The 22,513-nt window shown below is 44.6% G+C and overlaps 1 long non-coding RNA gene across 2 annotated transcripts in view; it reads right to left on the bottom strand.

The window, feature by feature from the left end:
* LOC134342220 (uncharacterized) overlaps positions 1-21,909 on the bottom strand; it is a 58,184-nt gene extending 36,275 nt beyond the window's left edge. For both annotated transcript variants that reach the window (XR_010016983.1, XR_010016982.1), the window contains exons 1-3: positions 21,829-21,909; positions 19,962-20,112; positions 13,743-13,910 (exon numbers count right to left, since the gene is read on the bottom strand). This is a non-coding gene — a long non-coding RNA (uncharacterized LOC134342220). The remainder of the gene's footprint in view (positions 1-13,742; positions 13,911-19,961; positions 20,113-21,828) is intronic.
* Positions 21,910-22,513: the final 604 nt, after the last annotated feature.

Below are 22,513 nucleotides of genomic sequence, written 5' to 3'. Positions count from 1 at the left end.
CTACCACTTCTACTGAAAGTTCGTTCAACACTTACTTCAAGCTCCCCTGTACTCCCCTGATAATTGACTTATCACTATATTAATGACTTGGATGAGGGAATTAAATGAAGCATCTCCAAGTTTGCGGATGACACGAAGCTGGGTGGCAGTGTTAGCAGTGAGGAGGATGCTAAGAGGATGCAGGGTGACTTGGATAGGTTGGGTGAGTGGGCAAACTCATGGCAGATGCAATTTAATGTGGATAAATGTGAAGTTATCCACTTTGGTGGCAAAAATAGGAAAACAGATTATTATCTGAATGGTGGCCGATTAGGAAAAGGGGAGGTGCAACGAGACCTGGGTGTCATTATACACCAGTCATTGAAAGTGGGCATGCAGGTACAGCAGGCGGTGAAAAAGGCGAACGGTATGCTGGCATTTATAGCGAGAGGATTCGAGTACAGGAGCAGGGAGGTACTACTGCAGTTGTACAAGGCCTTGGTGAGAGCACACCTGGAGTATTGTGTGCAGTTTTGGTCCCCTAATCTGAGGAAAGACATCTTTGCCATAGAGGGAGTACAAAGAAGGTTCACCAGATTGATTCCTGGGATGGCAGGTCTTTCATATGAAGAAAGACTGGATGAACTGGGCTTGTACTCGTTGGAATTTAGAAGATTGAGGGGGGATCTGATTGAAACGTATAAGATCCTAAAGGGATTGGACAGGCTAGATGCAGGAAGATTGTTCCCGATGTTGGGGAGGTCCAGAACGAGGGGTCACAGTTTGAGGATAGAGGGGAAGCCTTTTAGGACCGAGATTAGGAAAAACTTCTTCACACAGAGAGTGGTGAATCTGTGGAATTCTCTGCCACAGCAAACTGTTGAGGCCAGTTCATTTGTTATATTTAAGAGGGAGTTAGATATGGCCCTTGTGGCTACAGGGGTCAGGGGGTATGGAGGGAAGGCTGGGTTCTGAGTTGGATGATCAGCCATGATCATAATAAATGGCGGTGCAGGCTCGAGGGGCCGAATGGCCTACTCCTGCACCTATTTTCTATGTTTCTATGTTTCTATATTCATGCAAGGAAAATATGTGCTGTGTGTTTAATATTAAATTCATTAGATAAACCCTTTTAGAAACGAAATTGAGTGTATTAGCCGCTTATCACCTATATTCCGGTCGTGATTAACACCTCCCGCCCCCCCCCCGGAGCAGAATTGCCAAAAACGATTTGTAGAAAAAAAATCGGCACGTGCACGCATGCGCACTGGTGCCTGCTCAAGGCTTCAAGGTCATTGTAGTCTTTCTCAGGGTAAACACCATGTATTTGACTGCTACTCTTGTCCGTTGGCAACCCTACTCCCCCCCCCCACCCCTCCGGTTGGCCGGTCCGCAAGAATATTGTCAATAATAAACCGGTCTGCCGGTCTGCGCTGCTAAAAAGGTTACCCCTGCTCTAAATGAAAGGGTTATCACATTTGATCTTCCTTCATATGATGACCCCACCACTCCAGGGATCAGTCTGGTGAATCTTCATTGCACTCTCTGTAACAAATACTCTCTAACCTCTTTGTTAACCCTCTATGGAATTAATTTCCATCTTCTGCAGCCCCGTGTTGCCCCAACCACTCACCTCCCACCCGTCACTATTTCCACCTTCCCACCTCCCCCTCACCTGGATCCACCTCTCACTCCCCAGCTCTTGCCCCATCCCCACCCCTCACCTCTTTTCTCTGACTATTTCCCGTCCACTCTCAGTCCAGAGGGAGGGTCTCGGCCCAAAATGTTGACGGTCCATTTCCCACCACAGATGCTGCCCGACCCACTGAGTTCCTCCGGCAGTTTGTTCTTTGGTCTGTATAACCCGTGTTAGTGTGGGGAGTGGGATTTTACACCATATTCCCGGTGCAATCTCAACAAAACACAAATAATTGTCACTTTGTCCGGACCATTGGCCCCGCTTGCAGGGCAACAGTCTGCCGGTGTTTGCCCCCCAATGTGGTGAATCGCCACTACCGTGGGCTCAGACATTTCCACAGATGAGCCCCTCCTGTCCCCACCGGGACAAACATCCTGTCCACCCCCTCTCTCACCGTCTTCATCCTTTCAATAAAATCCCCCTCTCCCTCCCAGGGGAACCGGCATCAAACCGACGGGCCGAGCGGTCTCCTCCTACCTCTCAGCGATACATAGAAACATAGAAAATAGGTGCAGGAGTAGGCCATTCGGCCCTTCGAGCCTGCACCGCCATTCAGTATGATCATGGCTGATCATCCAACTCAGAACCCCGCCCCAGCCTTCCCTCCATACTCGCTGATCCCTTTAGCCACAAGGGCCATATCTAACTTCCTCTTAAATATAGCCAACGAACCGGCCTCAACTGTTTCCTGTGACAGAGAATTCCACAGATTCACCACTCTCTGTGTGAAGAAGTTTTTCCTAATCTCGGTCCTAAAAGGCTTCCCCTTTATCCTCAAACTGTGACCCCTCGTTCTGGACTTCCCCAACATCGGGAACAATCGTCCTGCATCTAGCCTGTCCAATCCCTTTAAGATTTTATACGTTTCAATAAGATCCCCCCTCAATCTTCTAAATTCCAACGAGCATAAGCCTAGCCGATCCAGTCTTATATCATATGAAAGTCCTGCCATCCCAGGAATCAATCTGGTGAACCTTCTTTGTACTCCCAGTATGGCAAGAATGTCTTTCCTCAGATTAGGGGACCAAAACTGCACACAATACTCCAGGTGTGGTCTCACCAAGGCCTTGTACAACTGCAGTAGTACCTGCCTGCTCCTGTACTCGAATCATCTCGCTATAAATGCCAGCATACCATTCGCCTTTTTCACTGCCTGCTGTACCTGCATGCCCACTTTCAATGACTGGTGTATAATGACACCCAGGTCTCGTTGCACCTCCCCTTTTCCTAATCGGCCACCATTCAGATAATAATCTGTTTTCCTGTTTTTGCCACCAAACTGGATATCCTCACATTTATCCACATTAAATTGTATCTGCCATGAATTTGCCCACTCATCTAACCTATCCAAGTCACCCTGCATCCTCTTAGCATCCTCCTCACAGCTAACACTGCCACCCAGCTTCGTGTCATCCGCGAACTTGGAGATGCTGCATTTAATTCCCTCATCTAAGTCATTAATATATATTGTAAACAACTGGGGTCCCAGCACAGAGACTTGTGGTACCCCACTAGTCACTGCCTGCCATTCTGAAAAGGTCCCGTTTATTCCCACTCTTTGCTTCCTGTCTGCCAACCAATTCTCTATCCACATCAATACCTTACCCCCAATACCGTGTACTTTAAGTTTGCACACTAATCTCCTGTGTGGGACCTTGTCAAAAGCCTTTTGAAAATCCAAATATACCACATCCACTGGTTCTCCCCTATCCACTCTACCAGTTACATCCTCAAAAAATTCTATGAGATTCGTCAGACATGATTTTCCTTTCACAAATCCATGCTGACTTTGTCCGATGATTTCTCCGCTTTCCAAATGTGCTGTTATCACATCTTTGATAACTGACTCTAGCATTTTCCCCACCACTGATGTCAGGCTAACCGGTCTATAATTCCCCGGTTTCTCTCTTCCTCCTTTTTTAAAAAGCAGGGTTACATTAGCCACTCTCCAATCCTCAGGAACTAGTCCAGAATCTAAAGAGTTTTGAAAAATTATCACTATTTCATCCACTATTTCTTGGGTTACTTCCTTTAGCATTCTGGGATGCAGACCATCTGGCCCTGGGAATTTATCTGCCTTTAATCCCTTCAATTGACCTAACACCACTTCCCTACTAACATGTATTTCCCTCGGTTCCTCCATCTCACTGGACCCTCTGTCCCCTACTATTTCCGGAAGATTATTTATGTACAACTCCAAATGCATAACGGGAATCTGTGTAAACATTCGCACTTTTGTCTGTTGCTAGGATACAGGCACAAGTCAGAGCAAAGAGCTCAGCCTTCTGGGCGGAGACAGCTGCCTCAAAAGAGGCCTGCTCAACTATTTCACTGTCCGTCACTATCACATAGCCAGAATATCGTTTTCCTGCTGGATCCACAGAAGAGCTTTCATCCTCATAAAATGTTGCCTCGGGCCTGAGGGGGTATCGCGGAAGGGATGGGAGAGTCTGTCCTTCTTTCACGGTGATCTGGACAGGGGGGCAGTTGATGCTGCCGACTTCATGGCCTGAAATTGCCCAGAGATGGGGTAGAACGTCTTGGGTTTGGTCAATATTAAAAGAGTGTCTTACTAGATGTCACGCCTTCACCTCCGACTCCTTCCAGTATCGGAGTTGGCCCACGACCAATTCTTGCCAGTCTCCCTTGGTGCTGGAGGCTTGTTTCATTAAGGTGTAGGCAAGGAACCCAGGCTTTTTGGCTTGACCCAGGGTAAACCCTAATGGTGATATGGGGAACCACCAGTCCTGTCTGTCGCCAAAGGAAATCCAGAACTTCGGCCAGTAATGCACTGCCCTCTCTTCCTATAGCCTCTCCAATCACCGTGACTGGGAACTTCTGTCCCTCGAGGGATGCATAATGTTGGCTTTCCTCAGCTGAGCACCCCGTAGGGACATAGCACAGAGTCACATGGGGGTCAACCACTGGCAGAAGGGGTTCAAAGGCAGTGGAGTCCAGATTAATTGCCCACCACTGGGGGGTTGGAAACTGAGGAATCTTTCGGTTGTTGGCTAGTCCCAGGGTGATACCCTTGTCTGTGCATAGAATCTCGACTTCCAACGGACAGAGCAAGTCTCTCCCTGCTAGATTACACCCTGGACTGGTGGTGAGTGTAAATGAAACCTCACACTGGTTCCCCTGGAATTCCACCTGCAGTGGCTGGGTACGTGAATACGTACGTTCTGTGCCTTCGAACCCAGACAGAGTGATTGTAGCGTCTGATAGCTGGAATCCATTTTCTGATTCTATTTCCTGATCGAGAGTGGTTGTGGTTGCCCCCATATCAATCATGAACAGAATTGGAATTCCAGCAAATTGCAATATTACGTTGGGCTCTTCCCGAGGGGTGGTACTCACGGTAGGAAGCATCCTTGCTTGTCAATTTTTAAACGGATGGTTGTCCCACCTGTCCTTTGGTAGGTTTTTGTTCCAATTTCTGATCCCCAGCTATAGTCCGCTCGCATCCTTCCCAGTGAACATATTTACCTTTAATATTAGTGCCCTTCGGGGCTGATCAGGATTCGAAAGTCGGCTCGCAATAGTATGTCAAAGCTCGTCGCATTCGATTTCGTTCACTGTCAGGCCAATTCATATTATTTGTTTTAATCGTGTTGGCTAACTTAGTTGGTAAGCATTGGAACAGTAAGGCATTAAACTGGGGGACTGATTCCCATCATTAAAGGCTTTGTCTCCTGCGAAAGTGCCGTAGCAGGCCACAAATCGCTCCCAATAGTCTGGTCCCGATTCCTCAGGCTTAGGTTTACATTCAAGTATTTTAGTGATGTTTACAGATTGCTGGAGAGCCCTTTCCAAGGCTTGAATAATCTGGTCTGTCTGTTCATTCTCATTATTGTTTCCTCCCTGTAACTCCTGATAGGTTTGGTATCTCAATTCTGCCTTCCATTTCAGCCCCTCATCAGCTGAGAGAATCATGCAGCAGAGACAGAATAAATCTTCCCGGGTTGCATTGAACATTTGTGTAGTACTGCGGACATACTGAGCAAACTGTGCTGGTTTTTCTTTTCTATCTGGGGCCTGATTCATGATCATTATCATTTCCTGAGGCTTCTAGGGTGCAGACACAGGAATCACTGAGGTTCCTCCTCCTGCTCGTGGATTGGGCAGCATTTGGGTGGGCAATTGTCCTTGTGGAGCCATTAACTCTGGGGTTTTATTGGATTCTTCCCTCCCTGTCTCAGAATAATCCTTGGTATTTCCTTTCTGGATCTCAGGGTATCGAGAGTCTCCCCTTCCCTGCCACTGCTGTTTTACCTGAGTGGCCACTATATCTGAGTACCCTGAGGATTGGGGTTCAGGGGTTCAGGGGCACAGGGTGCACTTGGCCCCTGGTAAGGTGGGGGTGTAAGATGGGTGCCCACTCCTCATCATGGTGACTGCCCTTAAACAGGGTCAGTCTGCCAGACATGGGTTCGGGATCTCTCGTTTCCCTATCAGTTCGAAGTTTAGTGTGACATTCCTGCCCTTCTCTCCTATCTAGGCCGGCCTTGGTTTGCTTACGTTGTTTTTCCTGCTCTCGTTTTCGGTGCCGATCCACCCATTCACGCTCCGCTTTTAGCGTCTCCCAACCTTTGGTGTTCCTTCTGCAACCACGATCCCTTTGTCAGATGCATTATTCCTCCAACATGCTAATGATATACTGTTCCACTTTACATCTTCCTTTTCCTTCCATTCCCTTTTCTGAGATGGATGATCAGCTATGATCATACTGAATGGTGGTGCAGGCTTGAAGGGCCGAATGGCCTACTCCTGCATCTATTTTTTATGTTTCTATGTTTTTATGACTACGGGGTTCTCTGGGCACATGGGGATTCCTGACTGCCTCTGGCCACCCCATTAGTAATGCCACCTTTGTAAACAACTTACTCACCGTTCTACAGCTACCTCGAGTTTTGTCTATTATTAAATGTGCGGCCCACATCCGCATGTCCGACCGGGTCACTACAGGCAATGCTTCAGCGGATAAGACAGGGAAAAGTGCGGTCGAACCCTTGGTAGTTGTAGTTCCCTCGGGTTTCCTTCAAGCAACCTTCTGTGACTGAAGCAGAAGGGGTTTGCCAGACATGCAGGAGGTACGTACTTTTCAGGGGGACGTCTCTGAGGAGGAGCACAAACTGTGGTCCCAGACGGGGTGCCAGAGAGACCCCGACCTAGGTTTTTGTATCACCCCAGTGGGACCGGTTTGTGTTCCTGCACAGTTTTTACCAATATTGTACACACCTGGGAAAGGAGGGAATGGTTGGTAACCTGTACCCTGTATACCGGGTACGACTCCCTTGACAGGTGAATCTTTTTCACGTCTACAGGTTGATTTCATTGAATTGCCTAGAGTGCATTGCTATAGATACTGCATAGTTATTATAGATGTGTTTAGTAGATGGATTGAAGCTGTTCCAACTACCATTGTATTGCTATGACTGTTGTGAAGGTATATTACGGGAAATAATTCCAAGGTACGGCCTGCCAGAGATGCTGAGCTCTGACAATGGACCACACTTTGTGGGAAAAGTAAACAAAGGAGTATGTAACGAACTAGCTATCAAGCACCAGTTCCACTGTGTACACCACCCACGGGCTGCTGGCATAGTGGAGAGAGCCAATGGCACTCTGAAGAGTAAATTGGCCAAAGTAACAGTGGAGACTGAACTCACTTGGTTGAAGCTGACCCTAATCCACATGAGGGTTACCCCACAGGGGAAAACAGGGTTGTCACCAGCCTAAATCATTTATGGACGGCCCATGAGGACACCCTGGGGACCAAGACCTTGTGTACCATTGCTCCCAGAAAGTCTACCAACAAAATTTGATATGCATACCCTAAGGGAAGAAATGGGGAATTATATATGCCAACTAACCAAAATTCTCCAAGCATTACATTCACAGGTATGACAGGCTTACAAGGAAGAGAACTACCCAGCAGAGAGGAGTGACTATCCCACCACAGAACCTGGAAATTTTGTCCTGATCAAGAACTGGGATCGAGGGAATCTCAGACCTCGGTGGAGAGGACCATATCAGGTATTACTGACCACTCCCACAGCTGTGAAACTGAAGGGGCAATCTCGGTGGATACATCGAACAGACTGCAAACGTGTTACTGAAGGAACTGAGAAGAAGGACTCTCTCAGACTAAAGGAAAATGTTTTGGTTGGTAGTGGTGTTTGTGATTCTGTCTTTGAGAGGGCTCACCCCAGCATCCGGGGGCCCCATGTTAACACCTTTCTGTCACACAGGTAGAACTAGGGGCCTGCTGGGTTTGTGCCGAAATTCCGCAGCATGGTAAAACTATGGTTCCAATGTCAGTAATGTTACATGCTCAAGGAGATCTGTGGTTTTTGTGAGAATGCTGTAATGGTCTTTTGGAGGTCACATGATGTGATTTTCCCGCCGATGTGAGGTCACGTGATGACATGTGCCCCGTGACTATATAAAGGTCGACTCAGGTGATGCAGTGGGTTTTTGAGTTTGTAGATTTCCAGGTAGAACGTGTTGTGCCTCCGTTTCTGTTGCGTGGTTGTTTTCGTGACGCAGTCTCATTTTTAAAATGGAAGGTGCGTTCTCTTACAAGATATTGTATTTGAGCTGGGAATTTGTGGCTGGAAGGGCCAATTTACTCAATTCGGACAGTTTTGAAGGGAGAGTGAAGAATTCATCGAAGTGAAGGAGCGAGAGAAGTCGGCATCGTTTGGCAGTTTAATAAAGGATCGACCTTATTGAGTCTTCGTTGAAGAGAAGCTGCATTGAGATAACTCTTGCAATAGCGCAATGAGTTCATGCACAAAGGCTCTCTCTCTCTCTAATAGGAATTTAAGGTCAGTCGATTTAAACTGTTTATTTTTGGCATCGGGAATCCTGTGGACAGAACCGGCAGTAAAGGTGCGTCGGTGAAGAAATCGTTCTCCAGAGAAGTCTCTCCCAATTGAATGTGTAAAACTGTTGGACTTTCGAAGTTATCGCTTTAAGAACTGTATCTGACTGTATCGCTTTCAGAACTGTTTTCAGCATTTAACACTTTAAGAACCAGAGCCGAGTGGCGAGTTGGTGAACAACTGTGTACCTGTTAACCTCCAGTTAAAGTTTTCCTTTGTTTTCTCTTCCTTATCATTTATACATGTTTAATAAATGTTCGGTTGTTTTTATAAAACTTGTCTCGGTTAATATTCATTGTTGCCGGTTACGTAACATAATTTTGTGGGGGCTCATCCGGGATATGTTCCGATTTTGAGTTTAAGTGCTGGTAATTGCCATTTTGATTTGGAAAGGGAATACCCGACTTTTTTTTTTGGGGGGTTTGATTGGTGTGTGTGTGTGTGTGTGTTGTATTCGGCAACAATGGATATTGACGAGTTTTTGAAGACGCCTGACTCAGGATTTTTTGAGACTGCGAGAAAACCTGTGGTATTGGAGATTGCTAAGAAGTTGGATATTAAAGGGATTACGAGAAATTCTACCAAGGCTTTCATACAAAGAAAAATTGCTGAACATTATATTAATTTGAAATGTTTTGAGGAGGAGGTGTTAGATAAGTTTCCAATGAGTAAGATTTAAAATGGAAATGAAAGAAGCTGAAAACCAGAGGAAATTTGAGCTAGAGATGGAGAAAATAAGGTCTGGGAATCAGTCTTCTGGTTCTACAAATCAATTTATTGCTAGTCGTGAGGTTGTTTTGGCTCCTCCATTGAATGAAGCTGATGTGGATGCATATTTTCAGCATTTCGAAACTGTTGCTCTGAGTTTAAAGTGGCCGAAAGACCAATGGCCAGTGATGTTACAAAGTGTAATTAAAGGGAAGGCACAACAAGTTTATACAGCTTTAAATGCTGAGCAAGCACTGGATTATGATATTGTTAAAGAGAATATATTAAAAGCATACGAGATGGTTCTGGAAGCGTATAGAGAAAGATTTAGAAGTTTAAAGAAATCGGTGGAAAAAACTTGATGTGGAATTTGCCTATGAGAAATCTGTGTGTTTTGAGAGATGGGTTTCCTCTAAAAATGTGAATGGGGAGTATAATAAATTGAAAGAGCTGATTTTGCAGGAGGAATTTAAAAGAAGCATTCCTGTTGAAGTGAGAACATACTTAAATGAACAGGACACTGCTATATTGCAGGAGATTGCTAAATTGGCTGATGAGTATGTTTTAATTCCCAAGAATAAATTTTCTCCAGGTAAATTTTTTAAAAAGAAAACTAGTACAGAGAGTCAAGGTAAATCAGAATTTAAATTTGAAGTTGGTGAGAAAAATAAGGATGAAGGGAGACGTGAAGGAAAGACATTTTGGTATTATTTGTAATTATTGTAAGAAACCTGGACATGTAGTGGCTAACTGCTTCTGATTGAAACGGAAAGAGAAAGAAGTGGCCCCAGATGCTTGTGTGCAGCATATTGTAAAACATGCAAAACCACAGGGTTTAGAAAATATTAATGAAGATGCGTCAGAGTCTGACAAAGTTAAGAAGGGATATGAGGCTTTTATAACAGAAGGATTCGTATCTTTGAAAGAAGGTTCCAATGCAGAACCGATAAGGATACTTAGAGATACTGGAGCTTCACAATCACTAATATTACACAGTGTGTTAAGGTTTAATGATGAGTCTGACACTGGTGAGGAAAATTATCTAAGAGGAGTAGGGAGTGCCCTTATGCCAGTACATTTACATAGAGTAAATTTAAGGTCAGGATTAGTTACAGGGGTTGTTAAAGTAGGACTACAATCCAGTTTACCTGTGAATGATGTTTCTTTTTTGTTAGGGAATGATTTAGCAGGTGGACAAGTTTTTCCTGAAGTGCATTTGACAATAAATTCAAAGTCTGAGGAACCACAGAGGGATTCTAACACAGATTCTTCCTGTGTTGTAACAAGAGCTATGGCTAAAAAGACTGATGTAAAGGATGTGGTTGTTACCCATGACAGTTCAAATCAAGATTTGAATTTTGAGGATGTATCAGAAACTTCCTTACCTACCTTATTTGATCAGGATTTTGGTGGTAAGTCTGATCAGGAAGATTTGTCTCTATCTCGGAAGGAGATGATAGCAGAGCAGGGTAGGGATCCTGAGATAGTTAAATTAAAAGAACAAGCTCTTCCAGATAGTGAAATTGGAAAAGTACCAGTTGGATATTATTTTGAAAAAGGGGTATTAATGAGAAAGTGGAGATCGCCTACAATTCCCGCTAGTAAGGAATGGGAAGTTAATCATCAGGTTGTTGTTCCTAAAATTTACCGAAATGAGATTTGGACTATGGCTCATAGTATTCCTTTGGGTGGTCATTTAGGGGTAAAGAAAACTATGAACAAAGTTTCTAAACATTTTTATTGGCCCAGTTTAAGACAAGATGTGGCAACATTTTGCAGAACGTGTCAAACATGTCAAATTGTTGGTAAACCTAATCAGGTTCCTCCAGTGGCTCCACTGCAGCCAATTCCTGTATCTGGTGAGCCGTATTATGAAAGAGAATTTGCCACTGTGACTGTTAAGGAAATTAAACTCCAATTTAATAATCCAGTTTAATGTTACAGGAGTACAATATTTTGATCACTCATATCAAGGGTAAAGACAATGTGATTGCTGACTGTTTGTCTAGATGTTAAATGTACAATGAAAATTTGTTTTTTTTTGGAGTGATATTTTATCATTTGTAACACCCCTACTGTACATTAGTTTGTAAAGGGCTGAAAGATAAGATTATATATATCGTATATCGTGCATTTTGTAAATTTTATACCTTAGTATTTTTTTTGTATAAATTGTTAAATTTTTGTTCTTCAAGAGACCAAAATTTTTTTTTTTGGAGGGAGGTATTACATGCTCAAGGAGATCTGTGGTTTTTGTGAGAATGATGTAATGGTCACCTGATGTGATTTTCCCGCCGTTGTGAGGTCACGTGATGACATGTGACCCGTGACTATATAAGGGTTGACTCAGGTGATGCAGTGGGTTTTTGAGTTTGTAGATTTCCAGGTAGGACGTGTTGTGCCTCCACTTCCATTGCGTGGTTGTTTTCGTGACGTAGTTTCATTTTTAAAACGGACGGTGCATTCTCTTACAAGATATTGTATTTGAGCTGGGAATTTGTGGCTGGAAGTGCCAATTTACTCAATTTGGACAGTTTTGAAGGGAGAGTGAAGAATTCATCGAAGTGAAGGATCGAGAGAAGTCGGCATCGGTTGGCAGTTTAATAAAGGATCGACCTAATTGAGTCTTCGTTGAAGAGAAGCTGCATCGAGATAACTCTTGTAAAAGCACAATGAGTTCATGTACAAAGGCTCTCTCTCTCTCTAAAAGGAATTTAAGGTCAGTCGATTTAAACTGTTTATTTTTGGCATCGGGAATCCTGTGGATGGAACCAGCAGTAAAGGTGCGTCAGTGAAGAAATCGTTCTCCAGAGAAGTCTCTCCCAATTGAATGTGTAAAACTGTTGGACTTTCGAAGTTATCGCTTTAAGAACTGTTTTCAGCATTTAACACTTTCAGAACCAGAGCCGAGTGGCGAGCTGGTGAACAACTGCGTACCTGCTAACCTCCAGTTAAAGTTTTCCTTTGTTTTTTCTTCCTTATCGTTTATATGTGTTTAATAAATGTTTGGTTGTTTTTATAAAACCTGTCTCGGTAAATATTCATTGTTGCAGGTTATGCAACAGTAATCCCACTGAACCAGAGTGAGGAACTCTCAGCCTGGGCTTTCTCAAATAACACCCAGGGAAGTCAGGTGAGAAACTGTGGTCCAGGCAGAGATGACTGTGGCTGTCAGTGTTTTGAGGGATGGTATCTGTCAAACAGAACTTCCTATGCTGGGAAACATGCATCCTGGCCATACTTGCAGGTGCCCAGCAGCGGAGATGAGACTGAGCAATTTTGGATGATCGCTTTTCTCTCCTATGGAGTAGCCAGGAATTCACGAGAGATAATCAATTTGGCTACAACACTTGAGGAGCTGGCCACAATACTGCAGGGGCCCTGACAGAAACACAGGCCCAAGTAACAGAAATATCCACTGAAATGATTGCAATCCAGCAAACAGCCCTACAGAATCGTATGGCTTTAGATTTTATCCCAGTTGATAAAGGGCGAACCTGTGCTATTATTGACACAGAATGCTGCACCTACATCCCTGATGAGTCTACTAACATTACATCCCTCTCCGAGCACACTGCCAAGGAGAATGACAGCATCAAGAGAGTAGGGCAGGATTTACACGGGTTCACCGAAGGGTCGAAATGGTGGTCTTCGAAAGTCTGTTCGGTAATATGTGGGGCATGATATTTCATTATGGCCTAATAGTTGTACATATCATTGTTATAATTACTGTTGTACGCTGTTTTTACCCACTGATAAGTCAATGCTGTACTCAGTGGCTTTCTCTGTAAAAAAATTACTGCTTTGTGATCATGTAATGATCAAAAGGAGGGAATGATAAAGTATGTGAAAGGGTTAACACTTTGTTAAACAATAGCAGCCTGTTTTTCTGAAAGAAACTGCTGATGATCAACAGATGTGTTAAGCCACGCTGAGTCATATTTCTTCTTGAGGGTCGCTAGCTGGGGTTTCAGGATGCTTATCTCCTTGTGCACTCATGCGTAGAGATAGGACAGCTTCAGTCTGTTCTGTGTGTGAACGCCATGATGACTATTTTGTAATTTGTCTTTAGGGGCTGTCCTGTAGTAAATAACTTTGTCTCCAGCCTGTCTTGTGTGGGGGGTATCTGGATGGATATACCTGTGGTGTAAGGGGAATTGTTAGTCAGTTAGTGGTTTGGGCAGGAAAAGTCCGAGACTGAGTAAGCCCCGGGTGCTTGGAATAAAGAGTTTGTACTTGCACGGTCTCTGAGTGACTTTATCGGGATTCGACTTCCACAGAATGGGAGTGGTTTTAAAGGGCTGGGCTGCTGGAAGCACATTACCAGACCTGGAATGATTGCGACTGGGTCTGACAGAGGAATAACTGGTTCCTCTGGGCACATTCAGTCTCACTCCAACTATTTCCTACCTTCCTTTGTACAGGTATGTAATGTCTAAAGGACCAGAGTTTGAGTAAATGAGACTCACCAAACTTTCTCCTGACGGAATCACTGGATTCTCCGAGTCAGATGGGTCCTCTCCAGTTGATGCTCTCAATCCTCGGGCTGGTTCACTTGTTGCTGTTCCCTCGTCTTCAGTCGTGGTTTGCTTCCAGTTGGGGTTTTTCTTCCAATAAATCTCTCACCACAGGTCTAACTTTAACATGAAAGATAATGAAGCATATTAACAATAAAAAGGAGAACCAAATATTTCTGCTTAATGTTACAAAGAACAAAACTCACTGAAATTTAAACGTTGAAGGCAAATATAATGATCTCTGTCAACAATCTTTTATTGTCCCTCACACGTCACAAAACGATATGGGATAAGAAGGAGCCATCATTCAGTCATGGTGAGACATAGGACACAGGAACAGAATTAGGTGATTCGATCCATCTGGTCTGCCCCATCACTCAACCATGGCTGAGTTTTATTCCAACACCATATCCCTGCCTTCCTCCTGTAACCCTGAAGCTACTTAGCAATCATGAACATATTAATTTCTGTCATAAATATACCCAAATGGCAGCTTCAACCAACTTAACCATACATCCCTCCACCACCCCCACCATCCCTCTGAACTCCATTGAGCACAGGTCCAGAACCATCAAATGCTCCTCAGACATAACGCCGATCATTCCTGAGATTATTCTTGTAAACCTCGTTAGCAACAACTGTACGAAACACATTTCCAATAACAGACAGATTGGTACCAGGATAATTTACAGGGAAAAGTTGTGCTTTCTTTACTGTTCCACTGTCACAGAACGAGCCATTTCCTTTCCTGGGTTAAAACAGGTCCATTTCAGGAAATATAAACCAGTCCAGGGTGAATGTAATAAAAAGAAACCGGAATTTCCAGAAATGCTCAGCAAGTAAGGAACAGCTATTGAGAGAAGAACAAATTTTACAATTCAGGTTAAAACCTTTTTGTCAGAATGACGTCAAACATTTTCTGTTTTTAGTGCAGATCTCCAGCAACTTGAGATTCTGCTTGATTTTCACCGAGTGACAGACAGGTGACAGTGAGGGGGGGTTTCCAAGCACAGTTTGAACACCAGACTCACGGGTCTATTTCCACTGTTGTAAACACGGACCAGCCCATTTACTCATAGCCTCTCCCTGTGAGGATGGAATGGGAACTCATCCTCTCCTCAGATTAGCAGTCATTGCTTCCAAAAGAACTCTAGAAACAAACATCTGATCCCAGACCAGAAATACTCGCTCAACACCTCATAAGCCCAAGCAGCTCATTCCCCGGGTCCATTTTACCTGGATCAAAAACTGTGATATCCCAGGACCCAACCTCACAGAGTCACACAGCTGAATCTGCCACTCACCGACCCTGACAGTCTCACACATTGTCCCCGCATCTCACACTGGGTAGTGCAATCTGGGATTTTCCCACAACCAATGTCCAGCTGCTCGAAATTTCTGCTTCATTGTAAAAGGACGACCATCCAGCCCCATCTGTAGAAGCACTAACCAAAGTCAAAGCCAAAACACCAACAGTTCCATATGCCTGGAATGTAGATCACAGGATTGTAGCCCAAGCACCAACTCTCCCAGTACTCTTTGCTGCCAGTAAAATGCTGCAGTGTGTCAGACAGTCGCAGCTTAAAAACTAACACGTCCACACCAATGCACAACAGAACTGGTACCTGATGACCCTCTGGCATTCCAGCTAACAAAAACTGATTCTGGAAATAACTCAGCGAGGCCAAAGGTGTAAAAGAACACTTCACAATGAAGACAAGGTTAGAAGAAAGATTGTTGACATATAACATTGAGGTGGTGGGATACAGGGTGGACCGAGGTTGACCTAGATGGTTGGTATACATCACCGAAGTGGGGTTAGGAAAGTGGACAGAGGTTGAACAGGATGGACAGGAATGAGCGGATGGAACCAGGTGGGAGAAGGGATCAAGGACAATCACTGTTGGTCCTCCAGCAATACACAAATACTGAATTAATCTCAAATACTACTGTATAAAAGTTCCTAAAATGACCAAGTTAGAACAATAAGAACTTTGGCATATACCCTTTGACCCTCACCAAATTTTTATCAACACACCATAGAAAGTTTCCCATCTGGAGACTTCACGCTTTTGTATGGTAACTACTTTGCTCGTGACTGCGAGGAACGGCAGAGAACTTTGGCTACAGATCAGCACATCACAGAAACCATTCTCCCCCCTAGTCTTCCCAGTCCCTCGGTAAAGCCGACAGTGAAATCAAAGAACCCCAAAACCTGGGACGTTCTCCTTTCTCACCCACCCTAATCGGGGAGAAGGCACAACAGCCATAAAGCTCAAGGACAAATGCGGGGAGCCTCAGGAAGCCAGGCAAGTTGGGGGAAGTTAATGGGTCTCGGGGCCAACATCAGATTTCCGCAACACAACATGAAGGAAGCATTACAACCCATCCGGGGACTATAGCACACATCACACACCACACACCACACGATCTTGCGTCACAAAGCGGAAGGCAGGGCAGATCTGCGGGAAACAGCCTCACGTGAGCTGTGGGCAGGACTCCCATTTCAATTCTGCGGAAATAGACAGCCTGGGCTCCTGGTTTGGATCATTCAATGCAGGTTCAGTGAAGTCTACACATTTTTGACGAGCCCAGATAACTTGGTACAAAATGACCCTCAGTTCAGGGCTCACGGCCAACATCAGATCCACTTCAGCACAACCCATCCGGAGACTGTGAGCATGCGCGAAGAACTTGTTATATCTGCGGTTGAGTGCGAGGGGCAAATGGGATCACGTGACTGGTGGGGTCTCCCATCACCCCACGCAGAGCACTCCAGCTACCCACCACTCATGTAGAAAGAAACAAACTTGCCGCTCACATCTCCTCTCACCTTAAATGTGTTAGACAGTTCAACGCCCAGGAGAAATATATCGTCTGTGCACTCTATCTATTCCTCTCGTAATCTTATAAACATTCATCCAGTCTCACCTCAGCCTGCGCCGCTCTGGAGAAAACAACACAAGTTTGTCCAACCTCTCGTTATAGCTCATGTCCTCTAATGTAGACAATATCCTGGTAAACGTGGGCATGCAGGTACAGCAGGCGGTGAAAAAGGCGAACGGTATGCTGGCATTTATAGCGAGAGGATTCGAGTACAGGAGCAGGGAGGTACTACTGCAGTTGTACAAGGCCTTGGTGAGACCACACCTGGAGTATTGTGTGCAGTTTTGGTCCCCTAATCTGAGGAAAGACATCTTTGCCATAGAGGGAGTACAAAGAAGGTTCACCAGATTGATTCCTGGGATGGCAGGTCTTTCATATGAAGAAAGACTGGATGAACTGGGCTTGTACTCGTTGGAATTTAGAAGATTGAGGGGGGATCTGATTGAAACGTATAAGATCTTAAAGGGATTGGACAGGCTAGATGCGGGAAGATTGTTCCCGATGTTGGGGAGGTTCAGAACGAGGGGTCACAGTTTGAGGATAGAGGGGAAGCCTTTTAGGACCGAGATTAGGAAAAACTTCTTCACACAGAGAGTGGTGAATCTGTGGAATTCTCTGCCACAGCAAACTGTTGAGGCCAGTTCATTAGCTATGTTTAAAAGGAAGTTAGATATGGCCCTTGTGGCTACAGGGGTCAGGGGGTATGGAGGGAAGGCTGGGTTCTGAGTTGGATGATCAGCCATGATCATAATAAATGGCGGTGCAGGCTCGAAGGGCCGAATGGCCTACTCCTGCACCTATTTTCTATGTTTCTATGTTTCTATGTTTCTAAACCTCTTTTACACCCTCTACTATTATTCTGACATTTCACATTCTTAAAATAAAGTACTGATCCTAACTGACCTAAGACAGGGAATGTTTTCTTGGATTAAATGTCAGGAATTGTGTAAAACTGAGTATTTGGCTATGGTGTTTGTAAACTTCTGACTGCAACAGTAGCCATTAATATGAAAAAGAAAATTTGCTAGCATATCAAGCAGAAAAAATGGCAAATTTTCTGTTCTCATTGATGAATCCACAAGTCTGAGCATTAAGACCGCCCAAATAGTTTATTTGAAATGTGATAAGGAAGGTGATCCGCATTTTATGTTTTTAGATCTAATTGAACTGCCTGATCAGAAAGCTGCAACTATTGTTAAGCATCTTTTGAATTGTCTCATGAACCATGGGTTTGATGACTCTTACTTGAAACAGAACCTTGTAGCATTTGCTAGTGATCGGGCGAACATAATGCCTGCTGTCAAATCTGGGGTTGCTACAATTCTCAAGGAACATTACCCTGATGTGACAAATTGGCACGGTCTTAGCCACAGATTAGAACTTGCAGTAGGTGATTCAGTGACAGAAGTTCATAGAATAAACCATTTTCAATCATTTATGGATAAATTGTACTCTGTTTACAGTGGATCACCTCTAAATCAAAAGGAATTGTCTGAATGTGCCTGTCAACTAGAACAACAAATTTGCAAAATAGGCCGTGTTCTGGGCACCAGGTGTGTGGCTAGCTTGTTTTGAACAGTTTCAGCAGTGTGACAAAATTATGAAGCACTGTGTTTTCATTTTGAAAAAGCAATGAAGAATGAAACAAGATCTGGGAGTGACAGAAAAACCTATGAAGGACTGTTGAAAAGATTCTTCAGAACAGTTTCTATTGGACTGAGCTCTAACGTATGACACGTTGCATGAACTTGGTTTACTGTCAGAGTGTTTACAGAAACGCACTACTACGACTGTTTATGCAGACAAACTGATCATTGCATGGACTGAAAGACCAACCTGGTACAAAAACTCTAGAAACTCAAGAGGCAGTTGAAAAGGGAAAATTTGGAGAAATTACCTTAACAAGCAACAACAAAATTGTCTCCATTAACTATCGACAATTTCTTGCTCGTCTTATACACGACTTGCAGCATCTTATGTTCACGGCAACATCCCTGAATGGTTCTCAAACTTCTAAACCTCAAAGTATGTATTAATTCCCTGCTAATTGAAATGTGTGTCCTTGATAAAGATAACTGGCCGGCTGAAATACTGCTTAATTTTTTTTTCAAGTCAAGTCGTATTTTATTGTCATTTCGACCATAAACTGCTGGTAAAGTACACAGTAAAAACAAGACGACGTTTCTCCCGGACCCTGGTGCTACATAAAACAACACAAAACTGCACTAGACTATGTGAGACAGCACAAGGCTACCCTAGACTACGTAAAAACAACATTAAAAAACTGCACTTGACTACAGACCTGCACAGGACTACATAAAGTGTGCAAAACCAGTGCAGGGCAGTACAATAATTTATAAACAAGACAATAGGCACAGTAGCGGACAAATTACAATATAATAATAAATGATGTGAATGTCAGTCTAGACTCTGGGTATTGAGGAGTCTGATGGCTTGGGGGAAGAAACTGTTACGCAGTCTTGTCGTGTGAGCTCGGATGCTTCGGTACCTTCTGTCTGATGGAGAATTATGGAGAAGCTGCAATATCATCTCTCTGTAAGAGGTTTAAGCTTTCTTCTTCCTCTGTAATAAATGCCTTCAGGGATTATGTGGAGGATCATGGACACCGCATCCCCCAAGATTTACGCCCATTACTCAGCTGTTCACAAGTTATTCCTATTAGTACTGCTGAGTGTGAGAGAGGATTCAGTCACATGAACTTGATAATAACAACAACACGCTCAAGGATTCTCATAGATCATGTATCAGCACTTATGTTTGTTAAACTACACAGACCTCCTCTAGTTCAGTGGAATCCTGAGCCGTACGTCACAACATGGCTGCAGTACCACAGATCAGCAGATGACACCAGGACAAGAGTTGCTTCAGACCCCCGAACACATATTACGCCTGACCCTTTGTGGAAATTATTGTGAAACTTCTCATTGGTGGCATTTGGTAAGTAGGTAATTACTTTTAAATTGGTAAAATACATGATTACCGTTCTTTTCTTTACTCGCTTGATAATTATATTTTACAATAAATTAGTGAGTGCAAGTGTGTAATACTTTGTCATATTATTAAATTAAGTATTATATGTTTTATTGTACCAGTTATACACTGAAATGTACTGATAGGCTAAAATCCTGTGAATGTTTTAACTATCCCTATATTTCTGTGGAGCTCTGGAATTGATATATTTCTTTCATCTTGGTTTACCATTATACCAGTGCTAAAGAAGAAGAATGTGGGCTGCCTTAAGGACGATTACCCAGTCGCACTTACATCGACAGTGAGGAAATGCTTTGGGAGGTTGGTTATGACTGAAATGAACTCCCGCCTCTGCAAGGACCTGGACCCACTGCAATTTGCCTGTCGTCACAATAGGTCAACGGCAGACGCAATCTCCATGGCTCTTCACACGGCTTTAGACCACCTGGACAACACAGGCACCTATGTCAGGCTGCTGTTCATCGACTACAGCTCCGCATTTAACACCATCATTCCCACTATCCTAATTGAGAAGTTGCAGAACCTGGGCCTCTGTAATTGATTTCTCATCTTCCTAACCAGAAGAACACAGTCTGTGCAGATTGGTAATAACATATCCTCTTCGCTGACGATCAACACTGGCGCACCTCAGGGGTGTGTGCTTAGCCCACTGCTCTACTCTCTGTATACACATGACTGTGTGGCTAGACACAGCTCAAATACCATTTACAAATTTACCGACAATACAACCATTGTTGGTCGAATCTCAGGTGGTGACGAGGGGGCGTACAGGAGTGAGATATGCCAGCTAGTGGAATGGTGCCACAGCAACAACCTGGCACTCAATGTCAGTAAGACGAAAGAGCTGATTGTGGACTTCAGGAAGAGTAAGACGGGGGAACACGTACCGATCATCATAGAGTGATCATAAGTAGAGAGAATGAGTAGCTTTAAATTCCTAGGCATCAAGATCCCTGAGGATCTAACCTGGTCCCAGCATATTGACGTAGTCATAAAGAAGGTAAGACAGCAGCTATACTTTACTAGGAGTTTGAAGCGATTTGGCATGACAACAAACAAGCTCAAAATCTTCTATAGTTGCACCGTGGGGAGCATTCTGACAGGCTGCATCACTGTCTGGTACGGAGGGGCTACTGCACAGGACTGTGACAAGCTGCAGAACGTTGTAAATCTAGTCAGCTCCATCTTAGGTACTAGCCTACAAAGTATCCAGGACATCTTTAGGGAGCGGTGTCTCAGAAAGGCAGCATCCATTATTAAGGACCTTCAGCACCCAGGGCATGCCCTTTTCTCACTGTTACCATCAGGCAGGAGGTACAGAAGCCTGAAGGCACACACTCAGCGATTCAGGAACAGATTCTTCCCCTCTGCCATCCAACTCCTGAATGGACTTTGAAAGCTTTGGACAGTACCTCACTTTTTAATATACATCATTTCTGTTTTTACACATTTTTAACAATCTACTCATTACGCATAATGATTTACCTTTTATTTATTATAATTTATTATCTATCAGAATATGTATTGCATTGAACTGCTGTTTCACGTCAATTGCCTGTGATAATAAACCTGATTCTGACATTATAAGAAGCCCTATAATATATATAATGTATAATAATAATAATAATAATTATTGTTATATAATATATACACCACACTCAATTTGTTTACCTGTTCATTACTCGAATGGGGCAAGGAGGTTGCCCAGTACATGAAATCAGCAGGTACACAAACTGGGTGAGACATATATATAGATAGAGGGGATATAGGAAATGACAAGCATTTTGTCAGCTCCGGCACCTAAAAACATTAGCACTGCACCCCTGCTGAAAGGACATCCCACTTTCTAACAACCGTCCCCTTTCAGGCCTGGGGTCCCACATCTTTCCGACCACTCACCCCACACCCACAGTCCACCCGTAACCTCTACCCACACACACAGACAGATCCCCTTCACCCCAAACCCCCTCCCAGCCTGGGAACCACAACTAACTGATCCCACAGCCCGGGCTCGGGCGCAAAGCTAAAACCGGGGCTGCGGGACCGGAGAGCCCGGAGTCTGCAGCCGTCCGGCAGAACTCGGTCCCGGCCCTTTCCAACTGCAGCAAACCCCCGATTTACACAAACCCCCATTACTCACCTCCCCGACAGCAGAACCGCCGGCGACAACTGTGATGGGCACCGGGCCGACGGTCAGCAGGATATTCGCCGCAGCACCGCCCGTGGCAGGAGGTCTGCACATCGCCGCCGGTGGCCGGAGGTCTGCACATCGCCGCCGGTGGCCGGAGGTCTGCACATCGCCGCCGGTGGCCGGAGGTCTGCACATCGCCGTTGGTGGCCGGAGGTCCACGAGCGCCACCAGCGGGCGGAGGTCCACGCAGCGCCACCAGTGGCCGGAGGTCCACGCAGCGCCACCAGCGGCCGGAGGTCCACGCAGCGCCACCAGTGGCCGGAGGTCCATGCAGCGCCACCAGTGGCCGGAGGCGGGAGTGACAACGGGGAGGTAAATCACAAACACGACAAAGTCTGCAGATGCTGGAAATCCAGAGCAACACAAACAAAATGCTGGCGGAACTCAGCAGGCCGGGCAGCATCTATCGGAAAGAAGCAACAGTCGACGTTTCCAGTTGAACTGAGGACTGAGATGGAATGAGGGAAATATCTGAATAAAATCGGGGCGGGCGAGGAAATGCCGAGCTGGAAGGTGATAGGTGAAGCCAGGTAGGTGGGAAAACTCAAGAGCAGAAGAAAATAGAATCTGATAGGAGAGGAGAGTGGAGAATAGGAGAAAGGGATGGAGCAGTGGATCCAGAGAGAAGTGTTCA

Source organism: Mobula hypostoma, unplaced genomic scaffold (genome assembly GCF_963921235.1).
Source record: "Mobula hypostoma unplaced genomic scaffold, sMobHyp1.1 scaffold_95, whole genome shotgun sequence".
NCBI lineage: Eukaryota > Metazoa > Chordata > Chondrichthyes > Myliobatiformes > Myliobatidae > Mobula > Mobula hypostoma.
The sequence above is the reverse complement of the archived record's forward strand: the minus strand, read 5'-3'. Positions and strand labels throughout refer to the sequence as shown.